A 15,665-nucleotide genomic window follows, 5' to 3' on the forward strand; every position below is an offset into this window, starting at 1 on the left:
AGTCCTGCAGTGAGTCAGACTCACTGAACCTGTGCCATTTTCAGTACATGGCTTCTAGGAGAGACCTGAACATCAGGATCCAGGCACAAGGAGACAAGAGCAGGGCAGGAGTGAGCCTGATTCTGGAACAGAACCAGACCCATCCGTTTACATATGGCTTCTGACTGCTTTCATGCTACAGGGGCAGAGCTGATCGGCTGCTGTGAAGGTTGTCTGGCTTACAAAGCCCCAAGTAGTTACTTATCCAGCCCTTTGCAGAAAACGTCTGCCAACCCCTGCGGGGGGATTGGCGCTCTGAGGGGCCAGGGGCCAGGCCTGGAAGTGCCATTATGATTTCACTCCTGTTCCATTGGTCAGAACCCAGCCACATGGCCCCTCACCATAAGGGAGGCTGGCAAGCATGTGCTCAGTGAGCCCCTGGAAGGCAGGGGAGAGAGGAAAGAGGCAGAGTCATCGTCCTTCTATCCCCGCCAGAAACACCCTCCAGGCCCCGTGGCTTCTGACTCAGCATGCTTTCTCTCCTTCAGATCTGTATTTGCAGCCAGGCGCCTGACTCCCCAGGCTTCGCATCCTCCAACAAGACCTTGATCCTTTGCCCCCCAAATCTGTTTCTCCTTCTGCGGTTCGTAATTCATTCACTGAAGGGCCACACCAGGAACCGCAGGATTGCCTGTGACCTTCCCATTCCCTCAGCCCCGTATCCACACTTGCCACATGCCTTTGAACTTACATCTCCCAAATCTGCCCCCCTCTTCTCTGTACCCTGCTGTGGTCCTTGTATTAGCCTTCTAGCTTGTGGCAAGAACCCCGATGACCCCTCCTCCAGCTTGTACACAGTGGTCCAAGTTGACTTCTCCAAAATCTGGGGTGCCTAAACCACTCCCCCGTATGAACTTCGTGCTGTCCCCAAAGGACACAGACATGTCACCTGGGACCACCCTTCCATGCAATGGCAGAATGGAGGTGGGAACTTGGGTTTCTGAACTCCCCCATTCTTTGCAGGATAAACCTCCAGGAAGCACAAAGAAAATTCTTTGCATAGCAGAAACTCTCAAACCAGTACAAAGGGGAGCGGCCCCCTTTGCACACTCAGAGAAGAATTTTGCCATGGTCTGAGCTGTTTTGCTCTGTGGGGATGCAGTCATGTACTTCTCACTGGTTCTATCCCCTTGCCTCTGCCTTCCATCTGTTCTGTCTGTAAGAGACTCCTAGTGCCCACAGCCTGTCGTGAACCCACATGTTCACAGAGGAAATCCACCCAAACAGAGGCTCCCCCTAGGGCAAAGCCCTTCCCAAAGACCCCCAAGTGTTCCTTAGGGTCTACCCTTCCCTCTACCCCTGCTCATGATGCTTTGAGGGACAAAAAGAAGCCAAACTGGGCCAGGTTCCTCTGGAAAATCTGGATTTGGTCCTCAGGGCTGCCTGGATGACCATTTTGTTTAATTGTGACTCCCCTGGTTACTCTCTGCCACTCTCCAGGGCTTCCCTGTGACACCCATCCTCTGAAATAATCTTATCTTGCATGTGTGTGCACTTACTCATCACCTGTCTCCCCACTAGAAAACAAAGTACCAAACCAGAGTGACAACATTGTCTCTATTTCCTGCCGCTTCCCCAGCATCCCAGAAAGTGTCTGGTTTATCCTTAACACTCAATAAACTTTTGCTGATGAGTGAGTGAGTGGATGTGGTGGCTAGTGACACTCTGATGGTCTCTTGCTTCCCCCATGGAAGGTGGGATTCCTCCCCCGCCATTTACCCATCTGTTTGCCAAAATGTAGGCCATTCTTTTTTTTTTTTTTAAGATTTTATTTATTTATTCACGAGAGATGCAGAGAAAGGGAGGCTGAGACATAAGCAGAGGGAGAAGCAGTGTCCCTGCCAGGAGCCCAATGTGGGACTTGACCCCAGGACCCTGGGATCACACCCTAAGCCTAAGGCAGACACTTAACCACTGAGCCACCCAGTTGCCCCAATGTCGGTCATTCTTTACTCTTGCCTCCCTTTCCTCCAGGGTGATCCTGGTGGGTCTGTCTTCCAGGTATACCCTGATGCTGACCACCTCCCATGGCGCCCATCACTACCACCAACCCCCCTTGCCAACTGCAACAACCTCCCAAAGGGCTCTCCACTTCCCTGATGGAGTGGCCTCCTGGAAGAGTAATTTAGATGGCCTCACCCCTCTGCTGGCCACCCTCTGACAGATCCCTTCACACCTGGAGGGTGTGGTGCTTGCCAGACCACAGAGCCCCACATGGCCAGCCCTACTTAACTCCATAATCTTCCTTCCTTCCTCTCTCTGCTTCACACACTCCATTCCAGCTGCCCGGGCTTCTCACTGCTCCACAAGCACACCAAGTGCATCAGGCACATGCTGCCTCAGTGTCTTCACTACTGCCCTGGCATGGAACCTTCTGCCCCACACATCCCTGTAGCTCACCCTCTCACTTCATTAAGTCTCAGCCCAAACATCTCATTAGCATCGGCTTCCCTGGCTGCTCTACCTACAATTGGGCCCATTCCTCCTCCCATTTCTTCATAGCACTTCCCCAACTTTGTTTCTCTGTTTATTGTGTGTCATAATCTCTAAAGTATAAGCTCTCAAAAGGCAGGGACTTTGCAGGCTGCTGTGTCCCCAGTTGCAAATGCTCAATAGACATTTGTTAGGGGAGAACAAAACAGTGACTCAAGGAAAGATCCTTGAAGTCTCTATGCACGGGGGAGGGGGGGGAGGGGGGGTGGGGGGGTGGGGGGGGTGGGTTTGGAGATCAGGTCAAGTGCACAAGAGCCCCCACCCCCAGCTGTCGTCTCTCCCTGCCTCCTCACCGTGTGCCATCTGCTCCCCCAGGCTCGGGCTCAGCTGTATGGCATTTTGGCCAGTAGGATGCCAGCAGACAAGACACAGAGAGCTGTGCATTTCCTTCTGCTGTTCCTGCTCTCTGCTTTGCTATGAGAGCCCCACCCCCCCACCCCAGGGGCCACCTGGGGCAGGTAGGGGAGGGCGCTCAGTTGGTTAAGTGTCTGCCTTCGGCTCAGGTCATCATCCCAGGGTCCTGGGATCAAGCCCTGCATTGGGCTCCCTGTTCAGTGGGGAGTCTGCTTCTCCCTCTGCCCCTTCTCCTCCCCACTGCTTGTGCTCACTCTCTCTATCAAATAAATAAATGAAATCTTAAAAAAGAAGAACAACAACAACAACAACACACCCAGGCAAGCCTGCAGGATGATAAGAGAGTCGCAGATGTGTGGGGTAGAACATTCTGGGCCCAAGGAACAGCCAGTGCAGAGGTCCTCAAGGTAGGAGCTTGCCTGATGTGTTTGAAAGAGCAAAGGGCCAGCGAGGGAGGGGACAGTTGCAGGGAGGTCACATGGGCCAGACCATGGAGGGCTTTGTAGACTCTTAGAAGATGTCGACTATTCCTCTAAGTGAAATGAGTAGCTGAGGAGGTGTGATCCAACTGGATTGCATTAGTGCTGCTGGAAGGCAGATTCAAGGTGACACAGAGCAGGGAAACCTGGGGGCTTGGGGATGTCTCACTAATGAGACCAGGGTGGCCACCATGGAGGTGGGGAGAAGAGCTTAGAGGATTTGCAGAGGGACTGAAGTTGGGGGTGAGCCCAGGAGAAGCAGCAGGAGTTCTGAGCTGAAGACAGCTCACAGACCCTGTCTGAACAGACTTGAAGTCCTGCCCAGAGGTTCTCCACTCTCTCCCTTCCCGCTGCACTGGCCTCTTTCTCATTCTACTAACTCATTCAGTTCTTTCCTGCCCCAGGACCTCGGCACCTGCTATTGCATCTTTCCCCTTGATCTTTGCTTGGCTAAATCCCATCATGTGGTCACAGCTTAAAAGCACTTCACAGAGACCTTCCTGGGACCCCCCATTCACCCCTCTCTATATACTGTCTACCCTGTTAGTATTCCTCCTTCCACCCTGCTCTTTCCGTTTCTGGTGCTCATTGTAATAACATACATAATCTTGTGCTTACTGGTTTGATGTCTGTCTCCACTGGATCACAGAGAGCAGGGCCCCCCTTCCTAGCCAACCTCCAGAGACAGGCTGCCTGGATTCAAGTCTCCGTTCCTCCCATTGAAACCTGTGTGAATTTGGAAAAGCTACTAAACCATCTGGCCTCAGTTTCCTCCTTGAAAACATGGCGTCAACTTTAAGGGCAAGACCCAATGAGATCATTGACATAAAGCACTTAGCTCAGTGCCTGGGACTTTGTTCAATAAACGTTAGCTATTCCGCTAGCCATGAAAAGAAGCCTGGTGTAAGAATTATCTAGAAGCACGTAGTCTGTTTACATGATTTAACTCTACTTGGCAAGCTCTCCGAGTGGCATAAACAAGCAGCACTCCAGGTACCAGACTGCCTAGATGAGGCAGGTTTGAAACTGCCTCTTGGCAAATGCACATTTGGGGAAATAAGAGAGATGTATGGCATTTGTTGTTTTTGGTTGCTTAGCATCCAAATACCCATGGGGGGTGGGGCAGGAATCCCAGGAGGGGCGGGAGGCAGGGTTCCCCTACGGAAGCTCAGTAAGGCCAGACTCCCAGATCTCTGCCGACAGAGCTTGGCTACTCAACCTGGGCTCATCCCACCAATAACTTTGTCACTGATTGAGGGTCATGGAGAAGATGGGACCATTGAGATGTCACTCTTCGGGTGTTGGGGCACCAAGGCGCAGGGGAGGCTGCCATTCTCATTAGTCCTTCCCTCCTGGCCTTCTTGGGTTCATGCCCAAATGGTGAGCCTCGTTCTCCAGCCTACCCTGTGACTCTATGGGCCACCCGTCATCCTTCCAGAAAATTCCTTTCAGGCTGTCATTAACTAGAGTTATTTTCTGTTGTTGTAACTGGGAACTCTGACTCGTCTACCCTCCCAAAAGGGGCTGAGCACCAACCCTCTGAAAACCTCCACTGTCACCCATCACCCTCGTCAACTCCACCCTACACATTACCAGGAGCACAAAAACTCCCCTGGAGTGCTGCAGGCCGTGAGTCACTCTGTACCTTACTCAGAGTACCCAGAAAGCAGGGGGAAAGGTGTGGCAGGCTGATATTTGGAAATATCAATCAGGCTTCTTTCCTGGTACATCATCCTGCCCTGCCCCACTACAAACAGTAGCAAGGATGTCTCCAGGGCAAGGCTGTTCCAGAAGTGGAGAGAAGCAAAAGGAGCTGGGTCTTGAACTTCAAAGCTGAGGTCCTTGCCATGCAAGAGCATGTTTCCTTCCCACCACTCCATCCCATTCTCTAGGCCGGAGACCCAACAGCATGGCTTGCCTGGGCAAAGAGGGCCTGAGGCAGCCCCCGCCCCCGTTTCCCACAGAAGTGGCTGAGAGAGGGTTCTGGGGCCAGAAGACGCCAGGAGTCTGCATGATACAATGACCAAGGAGGCTGATGGAGCACGGGGCTTCTTGGTGGATGCTGGCAGGTGTAGGCACCATCGGGGGTGGTGCACCAGCACGAACAGCTGCCAGCAAAGAAGGGCCAGTGGGGCCCAAGCCCATGTTACAGAGGCCAACAGAGTGACCAAGACCAGAGCGCTTCTCTGACTGACAGCACTAGTTGGAACCCTGGGGAGAGGGGGAAACAAGGAAATCCAGAATTCTTTAAGAAAACGTTTCCACATGGGGATCCCTGGATGGCTCAGTGGTTGACCGCCTGCCTTCAGCCCAGGGCCTGTTCCTGGAGTCCCGGGATCGAGTCCCGTGTGGGGCTCCCTGCACGGAGCCTGCTTCTCCCTCTGTCTGTGTCTCTGCCTCTCTCTGTGTGTGTCTCTCATGAATAAATAAATAAAATATTTTTAAAAAAGAAAGAAAACGTCTCTACAGCATGCAACATGAAAAACTGAGATGGGAGTCAGTCCGTTTTGGAGGGGCACCTGGGGGGTGCAGCCGGTTAAACCATCAACTCTTGGTCTGCGCTGGCTCAGGACAGGATCTCGGGGGGGCGGGGGGGGGCGGGGGGGGGGTCTGGATCAAGCCCCGCATGGGGCGCTGCCCTCAGTGGGGGGGGGGGGGTTCCGCTGGAGATTCTCTCTCTCTCCCTCTGTCCCTCCCCCTGCTCGTGCAGGTTCTGTCTCTCTCAAATAAATAAATGTCTTTAAAAATAAAATAAAGCCAGTTACGGAAAATAAAAATGTCCACATATCCGACTGCAAAATTCCCTCCCTGCCCCCCTACAAAAGTACCCCACCTGTGGACCCCCCCATAGGCATTGCCCGAGGGAACAAGGGCTTATTTCAGGGGAGCTGCGGAGGCATTCCTGGCCCTCCGAAGCCTTGCTAGCAAACCTTGCATTTATTAGGCCCTGCTGTGCGCCAGGCACGGTGCTCAGCGGCGCACGCTTCTTTCCGAGCGAGGCCGGGCATCCTTCCGGCGCCCCGCGTGGGAAGCTGCTGGCGCCCAGGCCCGAGCGGAGGAGCCGCGGCGCGGGGCAGGTGTGCACGCGGCGGCTCCCGGCTCGCCCCGCCGGGAAAACTGCTCTGGGGCTTTAAACCCGAAGGTGTTGCTGGGAGCTGGGCGGCCTGGGAGGGACGAGGTGCGGCGCGCGGGGTCCAGGGGGGCCTCAGGCAGGCCCGGGGCGGCCCCTGCTGGACCAGACGAGCACAGCATCGGTGGCTCTGACCGCGCCCAGGGCGCCTGGCGGCGCGTGCGGGGGCGCAGGTGGGTTGCTGGGGGCGGGGGGGGGGGGGGGGGGGGGGAGGGCGGCCTGGACATCACTGGTTACCCCAGGGGGGCCCGTCTGCGGAGGAGCATCCTGTGAGGACAGACAGGAGGAGGCAAAGCCACCTTCTCTGACCGCTGACCTCTGCTCAGATGCACAGGCGCATGCAAACCAAGGTCACGACCTTGAATTCAACTCAGAATTGCATGGGACAAAGCAGATCTCTTGATCATGCGGAGGGGGACCCCAGAGGATGCACTGTGCACCCAGTAACCTAACATAAAGACCTATGTCCATCAAGAAAGGGAAAGCCAACCCACAGGATGGGAGAAAATATTTGCAAATCATCAATCTGATGAGGGACTCGTGTTCATGATGCGTGCAAAACTGCCCTACGACTGGACAATGAAAAGTCAACCCAATTTAAACGAGCGAAGAAAAAATAAATAAATAAAATGAGCAAAGGATTTGAATAGACGTTTCTCCAAAGAAGATGGACAATGGCCAAGAACAGGAAACGATGCTTATGTCATCAGGGAAATACAAAACCACAAAGAGGTCCGGCCACCACTTCACACCCACCAGAGCGGCTACAATTAAAAAGACAGGTATGAACAGGTATGAGCCAAGATGTGGATCAGTTGGAACCCTTTTACATTGCTAGTAACATTGTCAAATGGTGCAGCCACTTGGAGAACAGACTGGTAAGTTCCTCGAAATGTCAAACATACCTTATAACCGGGCAATTCCATTGCTGGTATATTAACTCAAGAGAGATTTTTTTTTTTTTTTTTTTGAGAGAGAGAGAGTGCAAGACAATGAGTGGATGGGAGACAGGAAGAGGGAGAGAGAGAGAATCTTGAGGGGGATCCATGCCGAGCACCCAGCCAGATGCAGGGCTCCATCTCACAACCCTGAGATCATGACTTGAGATGAAATCAAAAGTCCTCGCCTGACTGAGCCACTGAAGTAACTCCCCAATTTTTTAAAATTAACACAACACATCACATGGGCATCTGGGTGGCTCAGTCGGTTGAGCGCCAGCTCTCGATTTTGTCTCAGGTCATGATCTTCGGGGTTGTGAGATGAAGCCCCGAGTCTGACTGGGTGCTCCACCTGGGGCCTGCTTAGGATTCTCTCTCCCCCTCTCCCTTTGCCCTTCCCTCAGCCTCATTTGCACACTCACTAAATAAATAAATAAATAAATAAATAAATAAATAAATAAATAAATAAATTTTAAAAATCAAAATAAAATAAACATGTCCACACAAAAACTTGCACCGGAATGTTTACAGCAGCAGTATTCATAATAGCTGAAACCTAACAGGCGTTGATGGTATAGTGGTGAGCATAGCTGCCTTCCATAATAGCCCCAAAGTGGAGACAACCCGATGTCCATCAACTGATGAATAAAATGTGTAACATCGCCACCCAGTGCAAAATTATTCAGCAACAAAAGGAGTGAAGTGCTGATACATTCTATAATATGAACTCTGAAAATATTATGCTAAGTGAAAGAAGCCAGACACAAAAGGCCACATATTACATGATTCCACTTCAAATGTCCAGAATAGGCACGCCCATGGAGACACAAAGTAGATTAGTGGTGGCCAGGGGCTGGGAGAGCCAGGAGCGACGACTAATGGGTACTGGATCTCTTCTTGTGGGATGGAAATGTTCTGAAATAAGACTCTGGTGATGGTTGTCCAACCTTGGAAATATACCAAAAAGCCCTGAATCGTACACCTTTAAGTGGGTAAATTTTATGGTATGTGAATTATGTTTTAATAAAGCTGCTATTAAAAAACATAAACGCGGTGCCTGGGTGTCTGGGTCGGTTAAGCATCTACCTTCAGCTTAGGTCATGATCTCAAGGTCCTGGGATTGAGCCCCTCACTGGGCTCCCTGCTCAGCAGGGAGTCTGCTTCTCCCTCTCCCTCTGTGCACTCACTCTCTCTGTCTCTCTCTCATCTCTGCCCCTCTCCCTCTCTGTCCCTCGGTGCACTCACTCTCTCTCTCAAGTAAATAAATAAATCTTTAAAAAATAAAAATAGACCAAAAAATATACAAAGAAAAACTGTAGAAAATGCATGGAAAAATTGACAAATGGAAACACCTCTTAGTCCTTAACAGATCAGATATTTAAGAAACAATGAAAAGAATCATGTTTCTCAGAAGTTACAAGGGCCGCCCGCCCATTTATTTATTTATTTATTTATTTATTTATTTATTTATTTATAATCTCTACACCCAATGTGGGGCTCAAACTCCTGACCCTGAGATCAAGAGTCACCCACTCTTCCGACTGAGCCAGCCAGGTGCCCCTCATCCAGTCCTTTATTCAACAAATTTATATTGAGCACCAATCATGTGCCAGGTATCATTCAAAGCCCTGGAGATACAGCTGTGGGGAACAGTGCAGGGGGTTCACTTATGTTCTAGAGGTAACATAATATTTATAAACATTTACAAAAATTGACTTAGGATGTGAAGGAAATCTCCATCAATTCCAAAAGAAATAGTACAGGCTGGTGATTTTTTATCACCACAATTGAGCACATAAGAAATAAATGAAGTAAAATAAAATCCTCCAACTGCTTAGAAACATTAATGCTCTCTCATAAACAACCTTATGTTCAAAGAGAACATGAAGACCCCATTGCAGAGCACTTGAAAAATGAGTTTATGCATGAAACAGACACATACATATCTACAGGATAACAGTTTTTCCAAGTACACTGTGAGAGTCTGAGCCAAAGGGGGGCTCCTCGTGATCACTGCTGTTATTTAACATTTTCCTGGAAGGAATGATCAATACTATTCTACAAGAGAACAAAATAAAAAGGGCCGTTGCTCACAAACAGCATCAGACTGGCAAAGATCGGAAAGATGAATTCCCATTGCTGCCAAGCACGGAGTGAAGCGAGCTCCAGCTGTCGTGTAAAAGGCATGGATTGGTAAAGTGTGTCCTGGCTTCAGTTCAGCAATCCTACTTCTGGAAAGTTTCCTGTAGGAAACATGAGTGTTCAGGTGGACCTCTTGCAAGGTCAGCATTGTGGACAAATCAGCGAAAACATTCCACAGCCACATTCTGGAATACTCTGAGACAGCCAGGAAAAGAAGGAGGTCTATAAATGGGTTGTTCTCTGGCAGGGGGCAATTTTGCCCCCAAGGGGACATTGGTAACACTTGAAAACCTTTATTATTATCATCATATGGTGGAGGATGGGCAGAGGCCAGGGTAGGCATCTGGTGGGCAGAGGCCAGGGATGCTGCTCATCCTACAGAGCACAGCACTGCTCCCAAGTACTGATCTGACCCTCCATATCCATGGTGCCAAAGTTGAGAAACCCTGGTATAAAGTAACAGGGAGAAATACCAACAAGGAATTGTGTATTTTTTTTAAAAGTTCAGAACCACATTTACATCATGATCCCATATTTTTTCTAAATATATTTATGCAGGTATGCACATAGAAAAAAATACTGGAAAATTCATCCCAAACTGCACATTCATTCACAATTCTTTCATTCATTCAACCAACACTGGGGACCAGGAATGGGGTGGGTGGGTTCCAGGCACCAGTCTGTTGCATGACCTGGGTACACATCAGGGAATAAAGCAGGGAAAATGTCTTCATGGGAACCCCGGGGTTCCTGGGAGGTGCCTGGGAGAACTGAATTTTCCTCTTTCCAGACTTTTGAGGTCTTGACCTTTTTTTTTTTTTTTTTAAACCAGAAGCATTATATTATCTTGTAAACAAAAAACAACAAATACTATAGCAAACAACACACACACACAGATGCTGAGGGGAGGACACGAATGGGGCAGGGGGCTGGGTAGGTGCAGGAACACAAGTCAAAGCAGCAGGTGGACCGGGCAGATGTTGGGACTCTCACTCCCAGCTTTTCCTGCTGCCTCTCCAAACCTCCTGGGGTGAAGGAGACCCCCACAACCCAAGAGAAATGCAGCAGGGGCAGCAGCTTGGGGAGTAGCCTGCAGAGGGCCCGGGCTACTCTTACCTGCTTAAACACTGTCCTGTGGTGGCACCTGATAGAGAGTCCTGCCACCCCAACAAGTTAAGCTCTTGGACTGGCTCTTGTTCCTTTCATCCTAAATTCAAATCTTCATATCCTGCAACCACCCTGGGGACTTCGCTCTTTCACCCAACCTGGTGGTCCAAGCACTACTCAGTGGTTAAATAGCCCACATGTCTGTCCAATGGAAAGCCAGCATCTTTCTCCAGGGAGCCATCTTGTTGATTCCAAGACCAAAGGAAAAGTATATATGGCCAAAGTAGTGCCCCTTCTCCCCAAGAGGAAGACAAAACAAAACAGCTGATGGAAGGTGGGGCCTGCAGGTAAAGGGTCTTTGGAAACAAACCCATCCTTGGACAACAAAGGCCCCTGTGCCTTCCTGCACCCTAGTGGGTATTCAAGGGCTTCATTTGAATTGGCTCAGGGCCACCAGAACTCCAGCCAGCAGTGACAATATACAGCAACAGATATGGAAAGTATTTTTGCATATTATATCCTTGAATTGTCCTCATAACTAGAACAGGTGGAATCATTATCAACGCCCATTGTATAGATGAAGAAACTGAGGCTCAAGGAGAAGTTAATCATCTATGGCCCCCCAACTCATAAGTAACAATGACTTCTCTTCCCACCCTCTCCTGGGCCCTCCTTTCCCAGTGCCCACATCCTTTGTACAGAACCAAAATGCCTTTTTAGCTGGATCACCAATCCTAGAAGCTAGCATGGATTTTTCCTCATTGATTTGACAGATACTTATGAGGGCCTACTAAGGGCCGAGTACTACTTAGTGGGTCCACAGCCTTATCTCCCAGGAGCAGGCATGTCCTGGAGTGAGCAGCCAAGGTCCTCCTGCCTGGGTGCTGGATTGGTAAGCACAGAAGGTGGGCTTGGGGGTCCCTGGGTGGCGCAGCGGTTTGACGCCTGCCTTTGGCCCAGGGCGCGATCCTGGAGACCCCGGATCGAATCCCACGTCGGGCTCCCGGTGCATGGAGCCTGCTTCTCCCTCTGCCTGTGTCTCTGCCTCTCTCTCTCTCTCTCTCTCTCTATCATAAATAAATAAAAATTAAAAAAAAAAATAAAAAAATAAAAAAAGAAGGTGGGCTTGGTTTCAGCCTCCTGCTCCCTTGCAGCCTCATGTCTATTCAGGTCCAGTGGTGGCACAACACCCCCGGGTCTTCTGGGGTTACCAGGAGCTCCCCACTGTCTTCTCCAGTGCACACAGGTGTGTGGGTGGGGGAGGCTCCATGAGCCTCCTTCTGGACCACCTTCCTTGATACCATACATTGAAAAATCTTTCTTCTTTTTTTTCAAAGGAATATACACAAGTAATTAAAATAGTAATAATAAAACAGCTTGCAAAGGAGGATCCCCAGCCTCAGGGAACCAGAATCTTTTACAATGGTCAGTATCCCTGCCTGACCTTTGCCTCTCCCCGCCACCCCCCAAGGAGTCATTATCTTTATTGTATGGGGAAGTTTAGAAGCCGCCCTTTGCTCTAGAGAGAGACACTGTCTCGAACTTCCAAGATTGTTCACTATACAAATATCCTTGAAAAAGTCCAAAGACAGCCAATGCCTATGCTCTATCTACTCACTGCATGCAAGAGACCTGTGAAGAATCTCCCAGCAATTAGAAAGTCCTACTAAATGATAAAGTCTAAACAATAGAAGAATGCAAAACGTGGCAAGATCTCAAGCTCCCACACTCCAGACCACTCTCCCCCTGCCCTAATCAGTCCAGGGCTGGGCAGCAGACAATTAGGCTGCCCCTACTTGCACCCCAGGTCCAGTGAAGTGTTCATTTGAACTAACCAGTCCGAGGGACGCCTGGGTGGCTCAGTGGTTGAGCGTCTGCCTTTGGCTCAGGTCATGATCCCAGGGTCCTGGGATCGAGTTCCGAATCAGATTCTCTACAGGGAGCCTGCTTCTCCCTCTGCCTGTGTCTCTGCCTCTCTCTCTGTATCTCTCATGAATAGATCAATAAAATCTTAAAAAGAACACAAACAACTAGCCAGTCCTAAATCTGCTTGGCCATTCTTCCCACGTAATAAAGTCTCTTGTCGACATTTCTCCCTTACTACCTCTGTCCCCCTGAGCCTGGTGCTTCTCTGTGTGCCACACCACGGCCCCTTCTTCTTGGGAACACTAACACTTGTTTCAGTGTTAGTGGTCCCCTAATCTCTTGGCCTCACCTCAATAATCATAAAACCCACATTCTAACACTCCATCTCTTACTCTCTGATTGGCAAAAATAACAAAGCTCGACAGCACCCTATGAGACCATGGGGAAGCAAGCGCTCTTATATGTGGCTGGTGGGAATGAGAAAGGGTCAGTATTAATGGAGGACAATGTGGTCATGTCTAACAAAAGTACATAGGCATTTACTCTTTGACCTTCCAGTCCTGCTTCTAGGAATCTACCCAGACAATATGCCCTCAACAGTAAAAAATACATAGGCAGATTACTAATTAAGGCATTGTCTGTAATTACAAAATATTGGAAATACGCTCAACACCTGTATGTAGGCAATTCATTGAATAGACTACAAAATACCCACACAGAGAAAGGAGATCTTTATGAACTGATATAAAATGATTTCCAGGGGCATCCGGCCAGCTCAGTCAAAAGAGCACGCAACTCTTGATCTCGGGGTTGTGAATCCAAGCCCCATATTGGGTGTAGAGATTACTTAAGAATAAAATCTTTAAAAATAAGGGTGTGTGAGTGGCTCAGTGGTGAGCATCTGCCTTGGGTTCGGGGCATGATTCAGGGTTCTGGGATCGAGTCCTGCAACAGGTTCCCTGCAGGGAGCCTGCTTCTCCCTCTGCCTATGTCTCTGATGCTGTGTGTCTCATGAATAAATAAATAACATTTTTTTAATCTTTAAAAATAAATAATTTCCAGATGGATTGTGAACAAAAAGCAAGGTAGAAAGCATATACGTAGTACCTTTGCTGTAAGAAAAAGAAATAGTAAGAAAATAGACATTCCTCTGGTTAATTCTGCCAAAAGAAACCTAGAAAAGATAGCTCAGAAACTAAGGAGATTAGTTTCCTACAGGAAATAGATGAGAGCAAAATGGAAGGGTTGGAAATGTTGGATGTCACTTCTATGAATATAAATTTCTGAATAGTTTTAACGTTTTTTTTAAGATATGGGGTTGATCTCACGACACTGAGAGTCGTGAGATCAACCAAGAGTCAGTTGTTTAACTGACTGCACATCCTAGGTGCCCCGAACCATATTCATATTTTACATACTCAAAAAGCATCAATGGGGATTGGGATGAACTCTAAAACACACACACAAACAATGAACCTAATTTCAAATAAGTGGCACTGGGACTATTTCCCATGTACTGTAGGATTAGCAGAGGAGTAAATATATTTAAGGGGGCCAGGAGCCAGATTTCCCACTGTTGGGAAAAAGAGTTGTAATATGGAACTGAAGAAAGTGGGGGGAGGGAGACCTGTGGGTGGGATAGAGCTGGAAATATCAGTCCTAAAACTTGTATCTTCGATTTATAAACACAGAAATGGATACAGATGTCTGTGTATATGTGTGCATGAGTGGTTCCTGTTCTGTGCGCTCAAAGGCCCCCAAAGTATTCTTCTTGGCCTCCCTGCAGGAATGAGCACGCCTCTTCCTCCAACTAGAAGGAAACTGGCTCCTGGGAGAAGTGGTAGATTCCAGGCCTGGGGTGGGAACAGTACAAGTTGAACCCAGAATATCTTGGTGTGCCAGAAACAAAATAATGGCGATATGTCTCGGGATGTGGGAAACAGCTGGAGGCGCATACTGTATAAAGGTGGGATCATTTAAATATCAAAATAAATAACGAGAGGGACACCTGACTGGCTCAGTCAGCGGAGTGTGCAACTCTTGATCTCGGGGTTGTGAGTTCAAGCCCCATGTTCAGTCTAGAGATAACTTAAAAAAATAAAATCTTTTGGGGCACCTGGGTGGCTCAGTCAGTTAAGTGCCTGACTAGGTTTCAGCTCAGGTCATGATCTCAGGGTCGTGATATCAGCCCCGACCAGGCTCCACACCCAGCACTTAAGATTCTCTCTCTCTCCCTCTGTCCATCCTCCCTAAAAACAAACAAACAAACAAATAAAATCCTTTAAAACAAAAACCATTAAAAAAATCACAGAAAAATTTAAAAATGATAGTAATGGATCATAACCCAATGAATAAAATAAGAATCCATGAGTCCATGCTGATGATGGGTGAATGAATGAGAAGGAAATCCCTTCCTTACAGTAAGAATACCAAATATATATGTAGAAAGAATAATGGGATTACGGGCATCTGGGTAGCTCAGTTGGTTAAGTGTCCGACTCTTGATATCAGCTGGGGTTGTGATCTCAGGGTCCTGAGAAGGCTCCACGTTCAGTGGGGAGTCTGCCTGAGATTCTCTCTCCCTGTCCATCTGTACCTCCTCCCGCTCACACGCACACATGCTCGTTCTCTCTCTCTCTCTCTCTCAAGATATATGAGTAAAATTTAAAAAAAGAATAATGGAATTAGAGAATCACCATTGTGCAATCATTACAAGTCACTACTGATTCAAGCCAAAATCTTCAATGAATTTTAAATACTAAGAGGTGAAAATTTGAAAAATTTGGTTTCACAATATCTTCCCATAACATACATATGAATTGCAAAGAGAAAAAAACAAACCCTGCAATGGGAAAGCCTGGCAGATATCTCCTCTCACAAGTAGTTGAAGTCACCATCCCCTCCAATGGGACAAACGAACATGTGCCCCCATGTGATGCACTAAGAAAGACCTGCCGGCGTTTCTACAGTATTCCCACCAAAGGGCTTGATTTGAATCTATCATGAGGAGGCATCAGACAAAACCAGCTGAGAGACAAATGACAAAAATACTGGCTTGGACTCTTCAAAAACAAAGGCTGAAGAACTTTTCTGGATTAAAGAAATGTGTGAGATGTA

The sequence above is a fragment of the Canis lupus genome, chromosome 16 (assembly GCF_048164855.1).
Source record: "Canis lupus baileyi chromosome 16, mCanLup2.hap1, whole genome shotgun sequence".
Taxonomy (NCBI): Eukaryota; Metazoa; Chordata; class Mammalia; order Carnivora; family Canidae; genus Canis; species Canis lupus.